Source organism: Apodemus sylvaticus, chromosome 19 (assembly GCF_947179515.1).
Source record: "Apodemus sylvaticus chromosome 19, mApoSyl1.1, whole genome shotgun sequence".
Lineage (NCBI taxonomy): Eukaryota > Metazoa > Chordata > Mammalia > Rodentia > Muridae > Apodemus > Apodemus sylvaticus.
This window is the reverse complement of record NC_067490.1, coordinates 61,364,323-61,386,214: the sequence shown is the minus strand read 5'-3', so window position 1 is coordinate 61,386,214 and position 21,892 is coordinate 61,364,323. Positions and strand designations below refer to the sequence as shown.

Here is a 21,892-nt window from a genome sequence, read left to right as displayed (position 1 = left end):
AATCAGAACTATTAGATACATATCCATCTTCTTTTTTTTAAGGGATTCATTACTTATACTATGTTCTCCCTGCAGTTATTCCTGTAGACCAGAAGAAGGCACCAGATCACATTACATATGGTTGTGAGCCAACATGTTGTTGCTAAGAATTGAGCTCATGACCTCTGTAGGAACAGCCAGAGCTCTTAACATATGAGCCATCTCTCCAGCCCTATCCTGCCTTCTTAATGTATACTATAAAAGAAAAAATGATTTCGACACAGGCGCTGCAGAGTCACAGAAACACCCATGCTTCTACAAGAAAGCAACTGGTTCAGATGTTTTCAACAGAATTACAATCAGCCATGATGCTGAAGTTATTAAGATGTCATGGTCTGAACTAGCAGGTAAGAAGCACCACTAGAAACCTCACAGGTGTTCACATCTGGCTGATGCTTATGATCCAACCCCATAGAGGACCACCACCACAGCACCCACTGCTCAGCCCCATGTTCCTCCCCATTGTGGGCAGATATACTGTGCTCACCATGTCTTGATTTCAGAACTTCCCTTTGGTCCCCTCACAGCACCAAACAGTAGAGCTTAGAGCAGGACACAAAGAACCATTCAAGCCTGCACTGCAACAGGGCACACCTCAGAATAAGGAGAGGGTGAGGGCGAGTTTGAAGATCAATCAGCATAAATATCTACAAAACATTTCCAAATATATAATAAGTGAAAACTTTCCTAAACTAAAGAACGTGCCTCTTAATGTAAAAGAACCATCCAAACTACCAAACAGATTGGGAAAGAGACCTTTTCCACATAATAATCAAAATACTAAACATATCAGTTAAAGAAATATAAACAAAAAAATTACACCAGAAAAAATAATAACAAATTAAACAAAACAAAAACTAGTAATGTATGAATTCAGAACGATTAGATTCATATCCATCTTCTTCTTTTTAAGGATTTAATCCACTATTTATACAAAGTTCTCCCTGCATGTATTCCTGCAGGCCAGAAGAGGGCAACAGATCCTGTTACATTGGTATGAGCCACCATGTGGTTGGTAAGAATTAAACTCATTTCATGTTTAGGAACAGCCAGGGCTCTTAACATCTGAGCCATCTCTCCAGTCCTATTTCTGCCTTCTTTATGTATATTATAAAAACAAAAAGGTTAAATCACAGGTGCTGCATAGTCACAGAACTGTCTGTGCTTCTACAAGAAAGCAAATTTTCCAGGTGTTTTGGATAGCATTATAATCAACCATGATACTTAAGTTATTAAGAGGACATGACCCGAATTATCAAGTAAGAAACACCACTAGAAACCTCACAGGTTGTCACATCGGGCTGATAGTTCAGATCCAAACCCATAGGGGCCCCACAACCCCAGCATCCACCACTCAGCTGTGGGTTCCTCTCCAGTGTGGGCAGACATCCTTTGCTCACCTTGTCTTGATTTCAGAGCTTCCCTGAGGTGCCATCACAGCACCCAAGAGCAGAGCTCAGAGCAGTGGGCAGAGAACCATTGAAGCCTGCGCAGCCACAGACACAGAAAGGCACCAGGAAGATCCCGCCTCTTTGTCTGCCTGGCAGGTCTGCCTGGCAGCTTTGATTGGCTAGTGATTCCTACCCCTCCTCTGGTTAAAGTGTGCTTCAGGCCTAGGCTCAACCTCCTACCTCCCCAACCCCCCAGATTTCAGGTGTGGTTTGCACTCCATTCGCAATTGAAAGAAGTATCCAAGAGGAATCTCACCCCACCCAGTCCTGAGGGAGGACACACCATTCCAGCTCTGACCTGTCAGCTGCCAGTTCTTTCCCTCTGTAAACCACGACATTAAGTGGTCCACACTTCTGAACTTGCCTGAGATTTTCTCAAAGCACGTGTCTTCTTCCCATAATCAAGATGAATAACTTGCATAGATTATTACCCAAGTTGACTAGAACGTACCTATCTTATCCAAGAATGGATGACCAAATGCATGACACTAGCTATTAATTTAAAGATAGATTTTCAATAACAAAAGTTTTAGCCAGGCAGTGGTGGTGCGTGCCTGTAATCCTATTACTTGGGAGGCAGAGGCAGGTGAATTTCTGAGTTCCAGGCCAGCCTGGTCTACAGAGTGAGTTCCAGGAAAGCCAGGGCTATACAGAAAAAACCTGTCTCAAAAAAAAAAAAAGAAAAAGAAAAATCAATCAATCAATCAAACAAACAAAAACAAAACAAAACAAAACAAAACTAGACTTTTGTTTATGGCTAAATGCTGGGCTCAGGAAAACAGAAGCTCCCTTCTACAGATGATAGTTATCAAAAAAACCCAATGAGAAAAGCTAGAAACATAAGGGAATCACTGTTGAGCACTATTACTAGTCAGCAAATTTTCATCAGTGGCAAAGTAGAGAAAAAACAAAGTTGGATTAGTACAGATTTTCTAGATAAGCATATCTTGAATCATAGAGAAAATGAATCTTTCTATGTATATACAAAGTGTAGCTAATTGAATGTTCCTATAAAGGCTGTCAGCCAAGAAAATTTAGACATATCATGACTTTTTGATTTTATGTTGCAGGATATTACCACCGGTCTTCATTATATACCAGAATACTTAACAAATAAGTACTTCCTAATGCCAGTTGTAAAATACAAAAAAAAAAAAACACCTTTGTTTTGTAAAATAAATTAATAATAATACAAAAACCAAAAATGTCCTTTCCATATGTAGGTTGCAAAAAGCATCTACAGACTAGATCAAAGGTAGATCAGAACATCTCAAAAGATTAAGATTAAGAAAGGGTTTCTCACTTCAAAAAGTACAATTAAGAACCATCCACTACAGTAACTAGGGTTAGAGTTAGGATTAGTGCGGACTCATCCAGATCATCTTCCCTCACAGCCTCATCTCACCCTGACAAGCAACAGCACTTTAATTCCCAGCAAGTTCACTGCATGATTCCTTAAGAATGAGTCTCAGGAGTCACACTTCTGCATTTGATTGCAAGGTAAATCTCACTTCCAAATGTGATTAAAAAAATTAAGGTTTTAGTTTTCAAATCAAATCCTATTCATACCATGTCTATTATGGAGACGTTTAAGGGAAAAATTCATAACTTATATATCTTTGTCGTTTCTAGACAAATGGGTGATTCATTCATTATTATTTTATGTTAGTTCTCAAAGTTAAGAGGAAAGGCTGTCCTATTTCCTGTAAAAAATTTAATTTTAGTGTCTCTCCACATTTTAAACACACTGCTGATATTTTTAAAATATATTCATGTATTGTTAAATAAGGCCTAGCTGAAGCTTTCCATATAACCATTCCCTGAGCACTCAATAACTGATTAGATGCCAGGCTCCCTCCTTAACACATCAACACAACATTCTCATTTGATTAACAAATAAACTCTCCTCACCTCTGCCACACCAGATATAAGCATCAGTCATTACCGTTATCAAAGTGATATCTGTACTGGATACTGGTGCTGTGCAGAAGCCCTAATGCCTAACACACACGTGTTATCCAGCTCAGCCCACGTTGCTGTCAGCATGGTTTACATTAGCAATGCTGGGGGAGCTGCAGCATCTGCCATCTGTGGTAGCACAACAGGGAAAGGCATTATTAAGTGATCTCAACTCACATTCCTTTCTACAGGAAGATGAACATGATCTTAACCACCCAGATACTTAATTCTCATCATAACTCTAAATTTCCCCAAACATGATGATCAGCATGTAACCACAAAAGTGAAATGCCTTTCTCCTGGATTCTTAAGCCTGGTGGTGGTGGTGAAAGCCTTTAGTCCCAGCACGCTGAAGGCAGAGGCAGGTGGATCTCTTTTGAGTTCAAGGCCAGCCTGGTCTACATAGCATGTTTCAGAACAGCCAGGAATACACAGAAAAAAACCCCACAAACAAGAACAAAAAAACAACAAAAAAACCCAACTGTCTTTAAAATGCAAAATAATAATATTGATGATAAATTGTTGATATACATTTATTTTCACTGTTTTGAATTCCAGAATCAACAGATGGGCAATTCTAGTTTTATTTTGTATTTTTTTAAAAGGAAAGGAATGAAGCTCTTCAATGATCTGCTAAGTTTCACCACCGCCTTCCCAATGGCAAAGCTGTGTTTCCAAATTGCTCCAAAAGCAATGAGGAGAAAGGAAGGAAAAATATATGCAGATGTAAAGAATGGTGAACCTCCACGATCAGACAATAGCAAAAGAATGGGTCACTAGATCAAGACTAGTGTGGCCTCCCCAACACAAACACACACACAGACACACACAGACACACACAGACACACACACACACAGACACACACAGGCACACACACACACACACAGACCTCACAATGTGGCTCAGTTTTACACCAAGGCTATCTGCTTCCCTAGACTCATGACAACACCACACCTCGTAGGTCAGAGCCTTCCCATTGGCTGCAAGCATTGGGGCAGGCAGGACAAGAGGAAGGCAGCACTCCCCTGTCACCACAGCATGCATGCCGGAAGTTGTGATACTTATAATGATACATGCTGGGAACTGTAGTCTTTAAACCCTTAAGGGGCGGGGGAGAGCTGCAGTCATGTTCCTCTGAGTCCCAGGGCTTCTGGGAAGTGTGGATTGCAGCCTGCTTGCTGTTTTACCAGCTACTGTGGCTCTGGGCAGTGGTTTTACACACATTTATCCCTTTAATCCCAGCACTTGGGAGGCAGAGGCAGGTGGATTTCCAAGTTTGAGGACAGCCTGGTCTACAGAGTGAGTTCCAGGGTAGCCAGCCAGGGCTACAAAGGTAAACCCTGTCTCGAAAAACCAAAAAAAAAAAAAAAAAAAAAAAAAAAAAAAAAAAAAAAAGCAAGAAATGAAATAAAAGAAGAGACTCATTTCAAATATCTTAAATCTGAAACACATCTTGGTGTTTACTTAACCCACCGCAGTATTTAAGCTGCTGTTGTATAACATCAGTTTGCTCTGTGTCACCATCTCCTTCCTAGAGGCTGGAAGCGCAGGCTTCAAGCTGCACTTTGGATCTGCAGCTTCTGAAGCACTGGGAAAGGCCTCGGGTTTGGTGATGTTCTTGTTATTGCTATGGTTTGACCAATTAGATTTTTTGTTGGTTTGTTTGCTTTCATTTTTTAAGACTCAGTCTCACTATGGAACTCTAGCTGGCTGTCCTAGAACTCACAATGTAGACCAGGCTGGCCTGAAACACACAGAGATCCACCTGCCTCAGACTCCCAACAGCTGAGTTAAAAGAGTGAGCCACCACTCCTGGCCTGCGTTTTTGCTTAAGGCAGATTCTAAAACACTGTATGAGCTTTGGTCGCCACATAATCTGAGTTGTTGCCCAGTGTGCAATTTAACATGGATCTTTATATCTTGCATTCACTGTCCCAGGTACCCACACCTGCTCCGGTTTCTTTCCTTTTTGCCATCTGCCCCATATAACAGACCCACAAAACTGTACTGCATGGCAACTGCTTCCAGGTTTCTGGTGAGTTTGATCCATGGGGACGCTGAGAATGAGAGAAAAAAAGGAAAGCCAGCTAAAGAAGGTGGTGTTTCTTCTGATTTCTTCTCAGCAAGCACATGTGTGCTTGTGCACACACATACACATACACACACACACACACACACACACACACACACACACACGAGCAGTGAAGTCCCTTAGCTAAAGGTCCCTTCAGCTGGGCTTCCCACAAATATGCACTGAGAGCATTCCATGATGATTATGTTGTGAGGGCTGGATCTGGTAACACAGAGGCTCCCCCTGGGACTCGGGTTACTGTTTCATCCTGTGTGGCCCTGAACCCACACCTTTCTAAACATCCTCATGGGGGGGGTGGGGTGGGTGTGGGACCCTCCTCAACAAATCCTCTCACGGCATCTGCTTTTGGTATACACCCCAATGGAAACACAGGTGCACAGTGAGCTCTTGATGAATATTTGTCAGCAGAGCAGTCTCAAGATTCACACATCTTGTGAGTGTGAAGTCCCACAGCAAGGCTCTGTGGTCAGAGTGCTTTGAGTGAAAGCCATTCTGGACACACAATGAACACACATACCTACTCAGAATGAGACTTACTCATTACACTGTGACCATGTTCCCCTTCTGCAGAAGAAAGGTCCCTACTGCCACACAGGCCTGACCATTGGCTGACCTTAAAGCACAGTTCAGTCAGCAACACTGCCTGGTCTGTTCCAAGGTGGGAATAGAAGGCATCCCAGAACTCATGACTCCGGAATGATCAGTCATATGGCTCTCAGTCAAGTGCTACTTTGCTGAGGCTGTGTTCCAAGGCCGTCACCAACACCTCCAACACTACCCACGCTGGTTGAGAAGTCCTAGCAGAGCAGAGAGTGGCGGGAGACCAGGCCAAGCTGCTGTCATGATGAAAACATGTCTGAAATACCACCAGTTCTGATGTAACTCCTGGGACATAGGAGACTTTCAGCACAGTCTAGGAATGGATGGATTGTTCTGGAACAGGAAGAGACAGGCCAATGGTCAGTCCTGCTGAGCTTTTGAAATTAAGAACTGAATAGAAAGGCTTGAGCATATAATAAACCTCTACAGCCAGGCCTGGTGGCACTTGCCTTAATTTCAGCATTCTTGAGACAGCGGCAGATAGATTTATGGTCTACATAATGAGTTCCAGGACAGAAAGAGCCACATAGACTCTGTCTCAAAAAATGAAATAAAATAAAACAAAAAAGTAACCCCTATACTCCTAACAAATGTTTTTGAACAGTCACTGTAAACCAGGAGTTAAAATGTTCACCTAAGATTCCCATTTAATTAATATTTAAGAAAGCTCTACTGGTAGACAGGAATTATGTTTTTCCATACATTTTGATTTAGGGGATTCCTGTTCCCTGAATCTGCTTTTGGATGTGGTTCTCGAGGATACTTTATACACAACCTCAAACCACAGAGTCAATTCCTTCCAGGATACTCTTTCAGCTCAGTGATAGAGGTGTGGACTGAGCAGGGTCACAGGTCATGGCATTCCTAGTTCAGAGGCCATCAAGGATCAAACAGGTGACTCGCATGAATGTTAGGCAGCATGAACCACAATTTTTCAGCAAGGAAGATTGACAAAAATATGCTGTGTAGACTCTGCATTGGCTTGCCACACAGCCAGGCCCCAGGATTCCCTTCTTTAGTTCTAAGAGGTCCTGTAGTCCTGGCTGTTTGCATTTTGTCTAGGTTCTGCCCCACATTGACCTGGCAACAGTCTGGTATGACAACTCACTCTAAAAAGGGCTGCTTGTCTCCTCCTCACTCTCTTCTCTTCTCCTGATCTTATTCCCTTACCCTCTTCCCCCTCTCTGCCCATTCCCCTTCTCCTCTGTCCCCATTACCCTCCCACCATCTCCATGTGCTCATGACCTGCCTCACTCTTCTTCCTCCCCTCCTCTTCTTCCTCTCTCTGTCTTTCTCTCTCTGCCTTTTTCTGTCTCTACTCCCTCAACTCCACTCTCTATGCCCTAAACTCTTTTCTATGCTATACCATCCTGTTGCTGGTACTGTATGGGGAAGTACTGCCTGAGCATGGTTCGTAGAGGCACCCCCTTCCAACATACCATACTGCACCACCTCCTCCAAACACATACTTGACTTCCCTTTAAAACTGACAACCCTACACAGAGATTTGAAGAAATCAACAGTGGGAGTCACTTTGAGGGAAAGAGTGGAGGTTGAGACCATTTATGCTCATGGTGAAAATGCCATATGGGAAATCCAAGTCACCCACATAGTCATTAGGGAGCCATGCTTCCCTGTCAGGCTGTGACTAGGTGCTCTCTCCACCCACGAGTCAGTTCTTGAATCCTTGCTTTTGTTCTCATCTGTGGAGTGGGAGTGGTCATCCTAGGCTAACTAGCAATTCGCCGCTCCCTGACCAAGGCGAGAAAATGAGGTAAATATTACAAAGAGCTTTGATCTATGTGGAACGAAGCCACTGGGCAGTCATATTATTTACAGTAATGAAGGAAAATACTACCCTTGGTAAGGAGGGGATTGAGAGGGGAGCAAGGAGCAGAATATGTAGAAGTCTCTAGCCCTGGTTTATACCCACACAGCCTTTTAACTTTTGAACGTCTATTTTGTCAGGCATAGTCCCCAATATATTTAAGATCTGGTGGGAAGCTGGGTGGTGGTGGCGGCTGCGGCACACGCCTGTAATCCCAGCACTCTGGGAGACAGAAGCAGGTGGATTTCTGAGTTTGAGATCAGACTAGTCTACAGAGTGAGTTACAGGACAGACGGGGCTATACAGAGAAACCCTGTCTCGAAAAAAACAAATGCAAAAAACAAAAAAAAAACAAAAACAAAACAAAAAAAAGGAAGGAAGGAAGGAAGAAAGAAAAAAGAAAGAAAGAAAGAAAGAAAGAAAGAAAGAAAGAAAGAAAGAAAGAAAGAAAGAAAGAAAGAAAGAAAGAAAAGAAAAGAAAGAAAAAAAGATCTGGTTGGAAAGCTAGTACATGCACAAATTCCAATAAGTAGGTTTTAGAAATATAAAATATAAAATACTTTTAAATATAAAAATCTATTACTTTCTGAAAAAATGATTTCATATACTTTTGCAAGGCAAGATAGAGGACCACAGTGTCTAGATAAATAGACCGAGCTTCAAAGCCCCCAGGGTGGCTAACCTCAATTGTCTACTGGATAAAATCAGGAGTGGCCAGGGGTGTTGTGATCATTAAAAGAGAAAGAGGTGAGAGAATATGTACTAACAGCGGTGTGGGGGTATGGGGTGCCTCAGTACATCCAGGCCAAGGCTTCTCTTCCTCCTGAGGTTACCAGACACAAGACAGTATAGTACAGAATAGAGTTTATTCAGGGCATGGAGAAGGGAATTAAGAGGGTAGTAGAGGCATAGAAAGGCAGAGAGAGGGAGAGAGTAGAGAAGCAGAGGCCGGCAATGACCACGTGGAGAGAGGGGGGAGGGGAGAAGAAGGGAGGGGAACCCAAGAAGGGGCAAGAGGGAAGGTGAGAGTGAGAGAATAAGAGAGGGGGAGGAGCAGGCATCCCCTTTTATAGTGCACCAGACCTAACTGACTGTTGTCAGGTAACGGTGGGGTGGGGCATACCCGGTTGTTGCCTGGTACCTGGGGGGGCGGAGTTTAGATAAAATCCTAACAAAGGTGAGGTGCCTCGGGGCGTGGCTGTAAGGGACTGCCTGGGTTATTTTAACTGGTGTGGGAAGCCCCACCCACTGTGGCCCACACCATTCCCTGGCTAGGATCCCGGGCAGTGTGTGAAAAGGGGCTGAGCAGCAGCAGGTGTTCATTGCTCTTGGCTTCCTGATTATTTATACACCTGATGTGAGTGAGCAGCTGCTTCAAACTTCAGAGTGGCATTCTTCTTGGACATCACTTGATCTGTGAATTGTGTCTTGGGTATTCCGAGCTTCTGGGCTAATATCCACTTATCAGTGAGTGCATACCAGGTGTGTTCTTCTGTGACTGGGTTACCTCTCTAAGCATTATATTGTCCAATTCCATTCATTTGTCTAAGAATTTCACGAATTCACTGTTTTTAATTGCTGAGTAGTAATCCATTGTGTAAATATACCACATTTTCTGTATCCATTCCTCCATTGAGGGACATCTGGCTTCTTTCCAGTTTCTGGCTATTATAAATAGGTCTGCTATGAACATAGTGGAGCATATTTCCATATTACATGTTGGATCATCTTCTGGGTTTATACCCAGGAGTGATACAGTGGGGTCCTTAGGTCGAGAATGAACCACCTTGCACCCTGACACTGGGCTAGCACTATTTGGGCCAGGCAAAACAGCTGTCACTGGGGCAAGGTGGGGTGGCATATCTGTGTATGGCCAGGGATCACTAAGAGTCCCGGATGGGTGTGTGTTCCTGGACCCCAAGGGCAACCCCTGACCTAACATGGGAACCCTGACCTGACACATGACCCAGATATCACATGTGACCCATGACCTCTGACCCCTACATGACCACTACAGTGCTTTCTGACTCCAACTCTCTGCTGTGGCCCTGAAATCAATTGCCCTGTGTCCCTGATGACACTCTCCAGTGACCCAGACTTGACCAGGACACTGGCCCCTCCATCTCCCAGCCCTGATCACGCCCCCTCTGCAGTCTGTTTTACCCCACCACACTAAACAGGGCTTCTCCTGAGACCTCGGGTGTCCCCCAATGATGTCACAGCCCACGCCTGGTCCTCTCTGAATTGTTCTCACTGTTACCGCTGTAGGTCCTCTATGGCCTCACAGGTCACATTCTGAGGGGACAGGCAGGGGTAAACTCTGGGTTCCAGAGTGTTCCTGGACCCCAAGGGCAACCCCTGACCTAACATGGGAACCCTGACCTGACACCTGACCCAGATATCACATGTAAACTCTGGGGTGTCACAGTGGGATATTGTGGGTAAAGGGGTCCTAGGGTCTCAGGGGGTAATATCACAGGAGACAACATCAGGGGTCACAGATATGACAGGATTCAGGGTTTGGTATTTTGTATTGTTATTTAGAAAATAAATCCTCACTACTGATCCTCGTTGTCACACGCAGATGTGTCTCAGTGTCCCGGATGGAAGAACATATCGTGATTTACCTCAGCACAGCAGGGTCTGCGCACAGCTGTGGAAAACCCGGTCAACCTTATTATTTTCTGATGCCAAATCTGAAATCTCTATTTACCAAATATAAAACATCATTCCATTATCAGAGAGCACTTCTAACTAATAGATTGAGCCCCCCATTACACTAATCATGCGTGCTCCCTGACACATACAAACATACAGACACATAAATACTCAAATGTTCACAGATAAAACATACACACAGACATACAGAGAGAGCTTGACTAAGCACACAGAGTGAACGAGAGTGAGAGACTGAGCAGGGGGGGAGCGAGAGAAAATAGGAACACACTCAACACAGACACACACAAATAAAAGTTATGACCACATCAGGACCTTGTCATTATTCAAGTGCTTTATACACTTTATAAAGAAACCACCCTGAAACGTACACTAAACCACAATTTCAAAACATGTTCTCTACTTTTGTGAAAGTTAAAGAACTTTATAGAGAGGGAGCAATTTGGTTTAAATCAGGGTATGTTGAAAACTTGTTGGTTAACACCACAAAGTTTAGGATATTTGAAAACTACTATGATTATACACTATCCAAAGCAAGTCCAGGCCAAAAGGAAAGAAGGAATGAGGACCACAGAGAAGCCACGTGACAAGTGTTAACATTTCATGCTGGGAAAGACATATGTGCTGTTCTCATTATATGTATTTACTCATGCACTGTGACCCAGGATGATCTCAAACTCATTGTGTCCTGTCTAACAATATTCTTCAATGGTTTTCTTTCTGCTCCATCTTCTGGGTGCTGGGATTATAAGCATGAACACTAAGTCTATTTGTACAGTACTTGTTAATCAGACCAGGTCTTTGCACACATAAAACAAAAACACACTGTGCAGTGGTGGTGAAAACCTTTAATCCTATCACTTGGGGGGCAGAGGTTGGTGGATTTCTGATTTTGAGGCCATCATTGTTTATAGGGTGAGTTCCAGGACAGTCAGGACTATACTAAGAAGCCTTGTATCATAAAACAAAACAGCCAAAAACAAACAAACAACAACAACAACAACACCCAAAAATAAAAACAAAATCAAAAACAAAAAATCAAACCAAACAAAAATCTCTAACAAATTATCATTCATATCAATATCTATTTAAAATAAATCTTAGTTCAAGAGAAGTGTCTCTTGAGGAAGAGTTCACATGATAAAAACTGAACTGGAATTGTAGATGTCGATAATAATTTATATAAAACAATTAAAATAATATTTTGAATAAGAACATTTTATAATACATGGGTGTTCTGACTGCTGAAATACTTTGTACCACATATATACAATTCCCACAGAGTCCAGAAGCAGGCATGGAGAGGGTTAATTAGTGCTGCTGTTTACTGCAGGAGACCTCAGAGAATGCTGAGGAAATGTTTCTTGCAGTGCTCTGTTCTTGTAAAGATCCCTAGAAAGAATCTGATTCCTGAGACTGACAGTGAATCAGAGGTCATTGTGTGGAACAAGAGATATTGTGTGTCTCCAGAATGGTGCTGAAAATCATGGATAATAAGAATCTACTGTCACCTGATTTCATGAGAGTGTGGTGCCAGGTCTCAGAATACAGAAGCTAAAATATCTGCGTTTCCATTCCTCACTAAAATGAAAAATCTTTTAATGTCAGATTCCATTTTTCAGAACCAGACATTATTTTGAACTCAGGTAAACTCACAGGCTGATACCTAGCAATAGTTTCTAAGTTGCCCCAAACAAAGCCTGAGCCTAAATTCAGTCTGTAGGTTAATCCTCAACAAGACCAGAGTTTCCAGGTTACACCCTCCACAAGACCACTGTCTCAGGGTATTACCCCAACAAACCTGTGTCCCCAGTTTACAAACCCATCCCTTGCCTAATGATTATCAATGCCGATGGGAGCAGAAGTTAAATTTATGAAATGACTCCAAGTACCAGCCAATTATGTTAAAGGCTACAGTAGATTTTCAATTAGATGCTTGCACATGTACTCCCTGCTTGATGCTTACCCTAAATCCTTGCCCTTATAGATATTAAAGATTCCCCCACCATCAAAATCATGTGTGGTGGTGATACATTGGGGGAGGGGACCCAAGTTAGCTCTAATAGAATAAAGACCCTGATTTGAGTTGTGTCGGATTCTCTCCATTGTTTGTCTATTTGGGGATCACTAAAATTCCCCTGGCTCAACATACTCAATTTCCACAAACAAGGAATAGCAGGACAAGACCTGTCTTTAAAAGGGAAAATAGTTGTATTAAGGTGATGATAGTAGAACATTGGTCCAATATTCAAAACTTATGGTTCATTATAAGGGTCTGTCAAAGCTCCAAAAGACATTACTATCTGACCATGAAACTGGTAGAGCAGCCTGAACAGCAGCCAGCAGGTAGAGAAGCCTGCTACTGAGCCTTCTCCTCCTTTTAGTCCCCAGCAAAAAGCTAGCAGCTTTCTTGGCTTCTTGGTATACTGGCTAGGGTAACAAATCCAAGTGAGGAATGTAGTGTCTGCAGAGTTGAGTTATACACACTAAATGTTGTGCTTCTTTCTTTGTTGTGGGAGTGGCCAAGTGCAATGACTTATCTTCCACCTAGGAATTAATATGTCTGTATATCCTACACTAGTAGATTCCTAAGCATTGTACTGAATTAGAAGATTACTACATTTTAGTTGAATTTATTTTTAGTCCTCTGATGCCCTTATGGGTTACCAAAGATTCAAAATTAATTGACACCTTGTGCTCTCTAGGTAATTTCTACATAATGTGCAGTTTAGAGCATGAATAGCATATGTATTGGACGACACAGATGATCAGATCCCTTCTACCTTATTGATGACACAGGGCCGCACACATAATATATTCTCAAGGCAAAACTGTAAAGGTATATGACTATCGGTGCCAAATAAAGCAAATTGCTTCTGGTGATATTAATGGAGAAATAGTGGTGAAAAGACATTTACTAGATCAGTAACTGCACACCATGTACCAAGAGTTGTGCTCATCTTCTGAAGTAAGGATTGCACTAAGTCACTTTTTAACCTAGCTGCCTCTTCTCTTCACTGTTCATCACACTGCTGACATCTAGGCTATGAACTGCTCTACATCCTTCTGATTTCTTTCTCATTTCCTGATGCTTTTGCCCTAGCTCTCAATCTCTGCTTCCACCTTACTAAGCTTCTTTTGAGATAAGCAATGTCAGTGTTTTGTTTGAAAGCAGGCTATGCTGCTGCTTAATGAGAAAACAAAACCTCATACTGGCCATTATGTTATGTATCTTTTAGACTGCAGGTTTTCATGTCCTTCCCCTACTAGACAGCCTCCAGATCCATGTGTGACCTCTGTATGTGGACCACAAATATGTATTTAATAACTATATTTAAAAAAAAACATGTAGCTACTTTGACCAAGTTGGGGGGGGGGGCATCATGAGCGATGTTACCATAGTGAAAGAAGGTTGGGTTCAGAAGAGGGGGAATTTCACCATTGTTGCTAACCTGAATCTACTGAACTGGACTGCTGATGTATCCATGAGGTGTTTGTGAGTGACTCGATCTGCCACTGCCTGATGACCTATGAGCCAAACTGCCAATTTCCAGACAACATAAACAGGAGTTGCTCCAAAGAATCTTATAAAACAGAGTCCTCTTTAGTGGAACCTACAGGTGGAAAAGAAGCACAGGATTCATAAAATGGCAACTGGGAGAATATAAAAAGAAATTGTAGGCAAAGATACGTCCTTTTGAAGACAGATGGCTCATTCATAGGCTATAAGGAGAACCCTCAAGATGTGGACTTACCTTATACCCTAAACCGATTCTGAGTGGTAAACTGAGTCATCATTAGAGAATTGAAGCTGCTGCTGCTGCGAAATCGAACGCTAAAACTGATCTGCAAAGTACCATTTCTCCAAGTTGTGGGATAAACAGGAGGGGGAGGAGCTACAGAAGATGAACAGAGAGGCAGCAGAGAAAGAAGCTGGGGACCTGGAGAAACTGCAAGTTATATGGGATAACATAGATGGAAATAGAGTAGGTGGAGATCTGCCCAATCTAGGGTTGTAGCTTGATTTGTTAACTGATTGAGTTGAGCTTTCATTTAGTGGGGAAATGGGTTGGAAACAAAGAGGAAACAAAACCATAGGAATTAGAATGAAATTATCACACATTGTAGGACTTACTTGTTGTATAGACTATTAGTCACAGCTTTTACTTTTGATTAAACTGTGACACTTTTTGGAAAGAACAAGAGCCAGGACTACTGAGTATCCTCTGCCATCTTAATTTTCAATCCATTTCAATCATCAGAGAGAAACAATAATTAAAGATACCTTGTTGTGGTAAATATTATTTTATTTACTTATTTTTTTACTACACTTGAATCATAAAGGTAAAAATAAAAGACACAAAAGACTTGGTATTTATAATAAGATTTTAAACTCTAGAGTTGGGCAGAAAATGTTGTATAGTTCCTGTTAATAACAGTGAGATATGACTTGCCATGTTCTACCTAGGCTGCTCAGACCCCCGGGCCAGTCCTCATGGCCAATCCACCTATCCCATAGCCCATTCTTCTTCCTCTTCTCTCTCCTTCATCGTCTCAACCCCAGACACCAAGTCTGGGAACTGAAGCCCCATCTACCTTTCTTCTCCCCACTATTATGCTTTATGCATTTTTCTTAAGTAATCTTGGAAGGCAGGAAAGAAATGATGTAATTATAATACCAAAATTATTGTAAAATGTACCAGGCTTCATGGCCATATGTCCAGAGTCTACGATTTCATATTAGAGCACATACATTTTGCTTATAATTTTTTCTCTCAAGCTGAATATTTTAAATCTTGAAAATAATTTTCCTTGTAGATAGGAATACATAATGATACCTAGATTTCCTATTTTGGTTGAACCAGTGTTACTCCAGTAATTTGGTTTAACATAAATTATTTTTAACAAAAAATTAACAAAAAACATAAATTATTTTGGTTAAACATAAAGTATTTTATATAGATTCTTGATTGCCTAATATGCATATGTGAGAAATGGTCAGTCAGGACATTTATTGATCATCTACAATTGACTACCTGTCAACTCCTTGCTAATGCAAATCACAGTCAAAGCAGGGAAGCTTTTACCTTCTTTTTCCAACCCTTTTTGTACTGTGATTAACCATGCTTCAAAGATGGTCTTAGAAATTGATTCTAGCACAGGAAGCTCTTCATTTTAAACCCCAAGAAAAGACAGAGAGTTTGGAGGAACCCACTAAGTGTTTTATTATTACTTTTTACTGAACAGTCAATGAATAGTCTGGAAGAGTTGCAAGACACACATTCCTGCACTGAGCAGCAGAGAAATTATGGACTGCTCAAAGCAATTCTCAATTACATGAAAAGAGGAAGCCTCAGCTACAGGCAACTTTTCGGGAAACAGAAATAATCAATAGGACTTGAAAAAAAAAGCATGAAGGGATTCTTAATTATCTGGAATTATTGGGGAATAAAATCAAACAAGAGATAATAGCAGTAATGCATTTGAGATTGATTATTGATTTTTAAACAAATAAAGATAGAATCAACTAGGTAGTATTCATTCTGTTTCTATCATGGTTTCTTAGGAGGTCCCCACAAGAAATTTCATTGTATGGAAACAAACTATTGTATATCAAGTTCATCCACATGAAAAGGATCTTTTCACTTTGAGAAGTGATAGCACCATTCTATTCCATGATGTTGGCAAAAGATGATGTAATAAGGACAAACATTGATTGCTCCCTGGTTAATGACTGTGAGTCCATTTACCAAAGTAGTTCTTAAATATCCCAACATAGCTGCATTATGAGATAAAGGCTTTGAAGCCAAGAAGTTCCTGGAGGTCCTTAAGAGGAAAAGGCTAAATCACTTACAGAAATCCAGGAAAAAACAATTTGAGGAAATCAATAAAAACCTCATAGACAGCCAGGAAAACACAAACAAAAAAGTGGAGGAAACCAATAAATCTATAAATAAAGTAATCATAAACCAAGTGTTGAAGGAAACAAACTATTCGAGACCAAGAAATACAAAAAATATGAAGCAAACACAAACTGAGGAAATACTGGAAATAAAAATTTTAGAGTGCACATTGGAACTAGAGAGGCAATGTTCACTGAGAGAATACAGAGATGCAAGACAAATCTCAAGCATGGAAGATACAATAGAAGGGATGGACACATCAGAAAAAACTGATGAATCTAATACTTCCTGACATAATATCCACAAAATCCAGGACATTGTGAAAAGTCAAAGCATTAGAAGACTAGGAATAGAGGAAGAACATTAGATCAGAGTCTCAGAAAGTATTGACAAAAAAATTCATACAAGAAAAGTTTCCTAACCTGAAGAGGGATGTATCTAACAAAGCACAAGAATAATCAAAACACCTCACAGAATGGACCAAAACATGAAGTCTCTTCCCTAAATAATAATCAAAACATACAATACAAAGAACAAATAATGCTACAAAGTTATAAAAGCCATAAAAGCATATAAAGGAAGATCTGTTGAAAATATCTGTCTACCAATACAGACCTAAAAAAGTGATCGAAGAAGAATCTAACCCAAAGTAGTTCATGATTCACAGGTAGTCAAAAGTCTTGTGTTATCTACAAAGAAGGGAAAGCACACACACAAACATACACATACACACACACACAGAGAAATACACACACACACACACACACACACACACACACACACACAGCCCAGTACCAAAACACCCTGTGGTAGCAACAACAAAATCAACAACAACAACAAAAACAACAAAATTCCAGAAGGTAACAATCCCTGTTCATGAACCATTTCAATATCCATAATCTAAGTTCACCAATAAAAAGACACTGACTAACAGAATGAATGCTAACACAAATCTATCCTTCTATTACATGCAAGAATTACAGTTCAACATCAAGAATAAGCATTGTTTCAAGGTAAAGGGACATAAATATATATTCAAATCAAATGGATCAAAGAAGAGAGCTGGTGTAGCCATTTTAAAATTTAGCAAAATAGATTTTTAACAAAAAATAATCTAAACAACTAGAGAGGTACACTACATATTCCTCAAAGGAATAAATATCTCCAAAGATGACACTGTAATTGTTAATATCTTTGCCTTAAACACATGGTCACCAACCTTTATAAAAGACACATTTTTTAAAGCTAAAAGTACATAATAACCCTCGTCCAAATATACTCAGTGATTTCAATACCCCTCTCTCACCAGTGGACAAATTCTCCAGACCAGAACTAAACAGAAATACTCCAACTAACTGAAAGAATGAAAATGAATCCAGCAGATATTTAGAGAACATTCTACTGAAATATAAGAGAATATGCCTCCTGCTCACCACCTCATGAAACTTATAAACTGACCAAATATTCAGACACAATATAAGTCTTTATATATACAAATAATTTGAAACACCATGTGTCTTTTCAGACCACCATGAATTACAACTGGATATTAACAAAACCAGAAAGAGCACATGGCTTACAAACTCATGGAAGCTGCACACCACACTACTGAATGAAAAATAGGTTAAAGCAGAAATAGAGGAAGAAATTAGAGATTTTCTAGAATTTAATGAAAATTAATACGCAACACGCAGCATCCTATTTAACACAAAGAAAATAAAAGTAGTGCTTAGAAGAGAGTTCATAGCACAAATGTCTATATTTAAAGATGGAGAGCTTACATATTGGTAATATAAGAGTACAAATTAAAGTCCAGTACAGAAAAAAAGGGAATGAGGAATAATAAACTGGAGTAGACATCAAGAAACTATCAAACTGGGGGCTGAAATCAATAAAAGAGAAAGAGAAGAAAGAAGGAATCAATGATTCATGGAGTTGATCCTTTGAACATTATATTAAACAAGACACACAATCCCATATCAAAAGACAGAGAATGTCAAAATTAATGAAATGTAAAATGAAAATGAGGAGAAAATAAAAGACAGAAATTCAGAAAATGATAAAGGGCTAGTTTTAAAAAACCTGTTCTCTACCGAATTGGATAGTCTAAAATAAATAGGTAATTTCATGGATAGGATACATATACCATAATTAAATCAAATTAAGATAAACAACGTTTAAAAAAAAGATTTATTTATTTATTTATTTATTTATTTAATGTTTATGAGTACACTGTCCCTGTATTCACACACGCAAGAGGACATTAAATGCAAATATGGATCATTGTGTGCCATAATGCATTTTCTGGGCAGTGAACCAATGACTTTGGAAGATCAGCCAGTGCTCTTATCCACTGAACTATCTCTTTAGCCCTAACAACTTATACAGACCTAAATATCTAGAAAAAGCGAACTCACTGCAAATCTACCAACAAAAGAGCCCAGGATCATGAGTTTTAGGGTAGAAAACTACAGCACTTCCAAAGAGGAGTTAATAAGAATACTTCTCAAAGTATTCAACAATATAGACACAGAAGAATCATTAGCTGATGTATTATGTGAACACATGATTGTTGAAATATCCAGTCAAAAAAGACTAAGCAACAAAAGAGAATTACAGACGAATTTTCCTTAAAACCACATATGTAAAAATACTTAAAAAAAACAAAACCAATAAAACGAAATAAAATAGAAAACTCATCAAAAGGTCGTCCACCAGGCTCAGTGATGTAGGCTTCATTAAGGAGATGCTGGGATGGTTAAACATAAGTTGCTTAAAGTGTAAAGAGTAAATAAGTGGTCATCTCATTAGGTGATGAAAACTATGTGACAATACCCAATACCACTTTATGGAAAAATTATTAGAGTAAGAGTAAATAAGGACACAAGGATATACCTAAATGTACTAACATCGCATTACAGCAATCCTATAGCCAACATTACATTAAATGGAGAGATATTGCAATCAATTCCAATAATTCACAAACAAGACAAAGTAGTTCATTCTGTATCTATTCAAAGTCCTATCTAAATGTTTAACTAGGGCTATATAGCTGAAGGGGATGAAAGCAATAAGAATTAAAAAGCAGTAAGTGAAATTACGTTTATTTGAAGATGACATGGTCATATGCATAAGTAAACCAAAATTTCCCAAAGGCAATTCCTGAGCTGATAAAGACTTTCAGGAAAGTTGTTGCATACATGACTGACTAAAAAATACAAACAAAAATCAATGGCTAAGTTTCTGAATATATTTTGGCTGTCCTGATTAATGAGTAGCAAATTGACTACAAAAAATTCTTGTCATTTTAATTGTCCTGGTGTTTGATTTGTGTTGTAATTCAGTGTATCCCATAACATACAGACTCTACTACATTGCTACCATTCACAGAATGTCTCTACAGTATAAATGGTGTCATAATGATGAAGAATATAGAGGTGTACAAAGGCTTCATTATACTAAACACTTTCATGAGGTTTCTCTCTAACACATATCCTTTTATGAAAATGAAGACTACAGAATTGTGCAGTCTTGAGAACTTTAAATGAACTTGAAGTGTTACTTTCATTCATTTCCATTGCTATGAAAAGTCATAATGCACAAAGAAACTTCTATAAAAGCCCCATTTAACTGAGAGTTCTGCATCTTAATCCAAGGGCAGCTCAGAAGAGACTGTCTTCCAGGGATATAATAGGTGGAACTCTTCAACAATGTTAGTAATTTCAAAGCCCACCCATACAGTGATGCACTTCCTCCAACAAGGCCACACCACTTCATAATGCCTCTCACTTATCTTGGCATATTTAAATTATAACATTGCACTTCCTGGCCATCATATGATTGTTCAAACACAAGAGTGTATAGGCATCATACTTAAACATGTAGAATACATGAGTTCCTATTTCAAATGTCTCCATCATCTATAGCAATCTCAAAAATGTCCAAAGGTCAAAGACTCTTCTGAAATAAATCCTATCATGTAATCATGTTCAAAAACAAAAAAAGCAAAAAGCACACCATGTACCTTCAAATTCACAGTATATACTTCACCATTCCTAAAGGCAGCATGAGGGAATACTTAACCTAAATAAGACCAAAACCAGCTGAGCAATCTCCAAAAACTGCAACTCCATGTCTGTTGTCAAAGTGATCTTCAGATGTCCAGCTGCTTTCTGCTTTGTTTATTGAAGCATAATTCTTTCAATTTGAGTGCTTTTATTCCCTGACAGCAATTTTCCTGAGCATGTATCCCACAGATCTAACATCTTAAAATCTTGGTGTCTCCAAGGTAATTTCAATATCACAGCTTCTTTTTTTCAATGTCCAGGATCCACACATGATTTTCACTGCTCCTGGAACGAGTTTGGGTCACTTCTCAAGCTCTGCCCCCTGTATCACTCTAAGCTCTGGCTAACTCCACTAGCCTACTGTTCTTGCTGTTCATCCCATGGTACTTGCATCTTCACGGTACTGGGTTCCTATGCTGTAACAAAGCTGGGCAGAGAGCCTCTGTTATGATCGCTCAATGGTGACAAGGCTCAGCAGCTCTGCATGACAACTTCATGCATTCGAGACCAGTACCACCTGGGTGATTCTTACACATAACCAAGTCCAGTTTCACAACTATGCCCAATCTTGGCTATCTCTGGAATACACCTGCTTTGTCACTCAGAAAACACTACCCAGAAAATTTTACCTCAGTGATGCTGATCTCATCTCCATCACCTCTAATGCTTGAACTACAGCTCTCCAGAATTAACTATCTCACTAGTGCCTTCTATTCTTGCCTCTAAATCCAGAGCCACATAAACAAAGCTGCTAAGTTCTGTTGCTTGATGTGGCTGAAACATTGCCCCGTTGATAACTTTATCACCCACTTTCTATTTTTTCAAAAAATTTCACTGCCTAAACATTGTGGTCCTGGAAGTTATTCAGTAGATTAACCTTGAACTCAGCAATCTGCAGGGCTCTGTCTCCTAAATTCTGGGATAAAAATCATGTAACACCATGCCTGGACCTTAGCTTTTCCTTTTATATGTTAAATTGAAAACCCAGAATAGCAATCAAAATCCATTTCTTGTCAGTTTGACACATATTCTATCTTCGTATCTCCACATGAAAACTATAACTAGATAACAATAATTATTAACATAAAAGAATTTTTCATACAACTGCAATTCCCTAAATTTAGCTGGATGGAAACTTACCCTAATGTAACCATTCCTTAAATACCATTGAATATCCTTGAATACAGATTTAGATTCATTCAAATTCCTGATAATACTTTGATCTTTGAACCTTACATTTTGTAGTTGTTTTCTTTCTACGTTTGCTGTGCTTGAT

The 21,892-nt window shown here is 39.8% G+C and overlaps 1 pseudogene; it reads right to left on the bottom strand.

Moving 5' to 3' along the window:
• The window catches only part of LOC127669341 (zinc finger protein 431-like), a 140,522-nt pseudogene that overhangs the window by 73,746 nt on the left and 44,884 nt on the right, over positions 1-21,892 (bottom strand).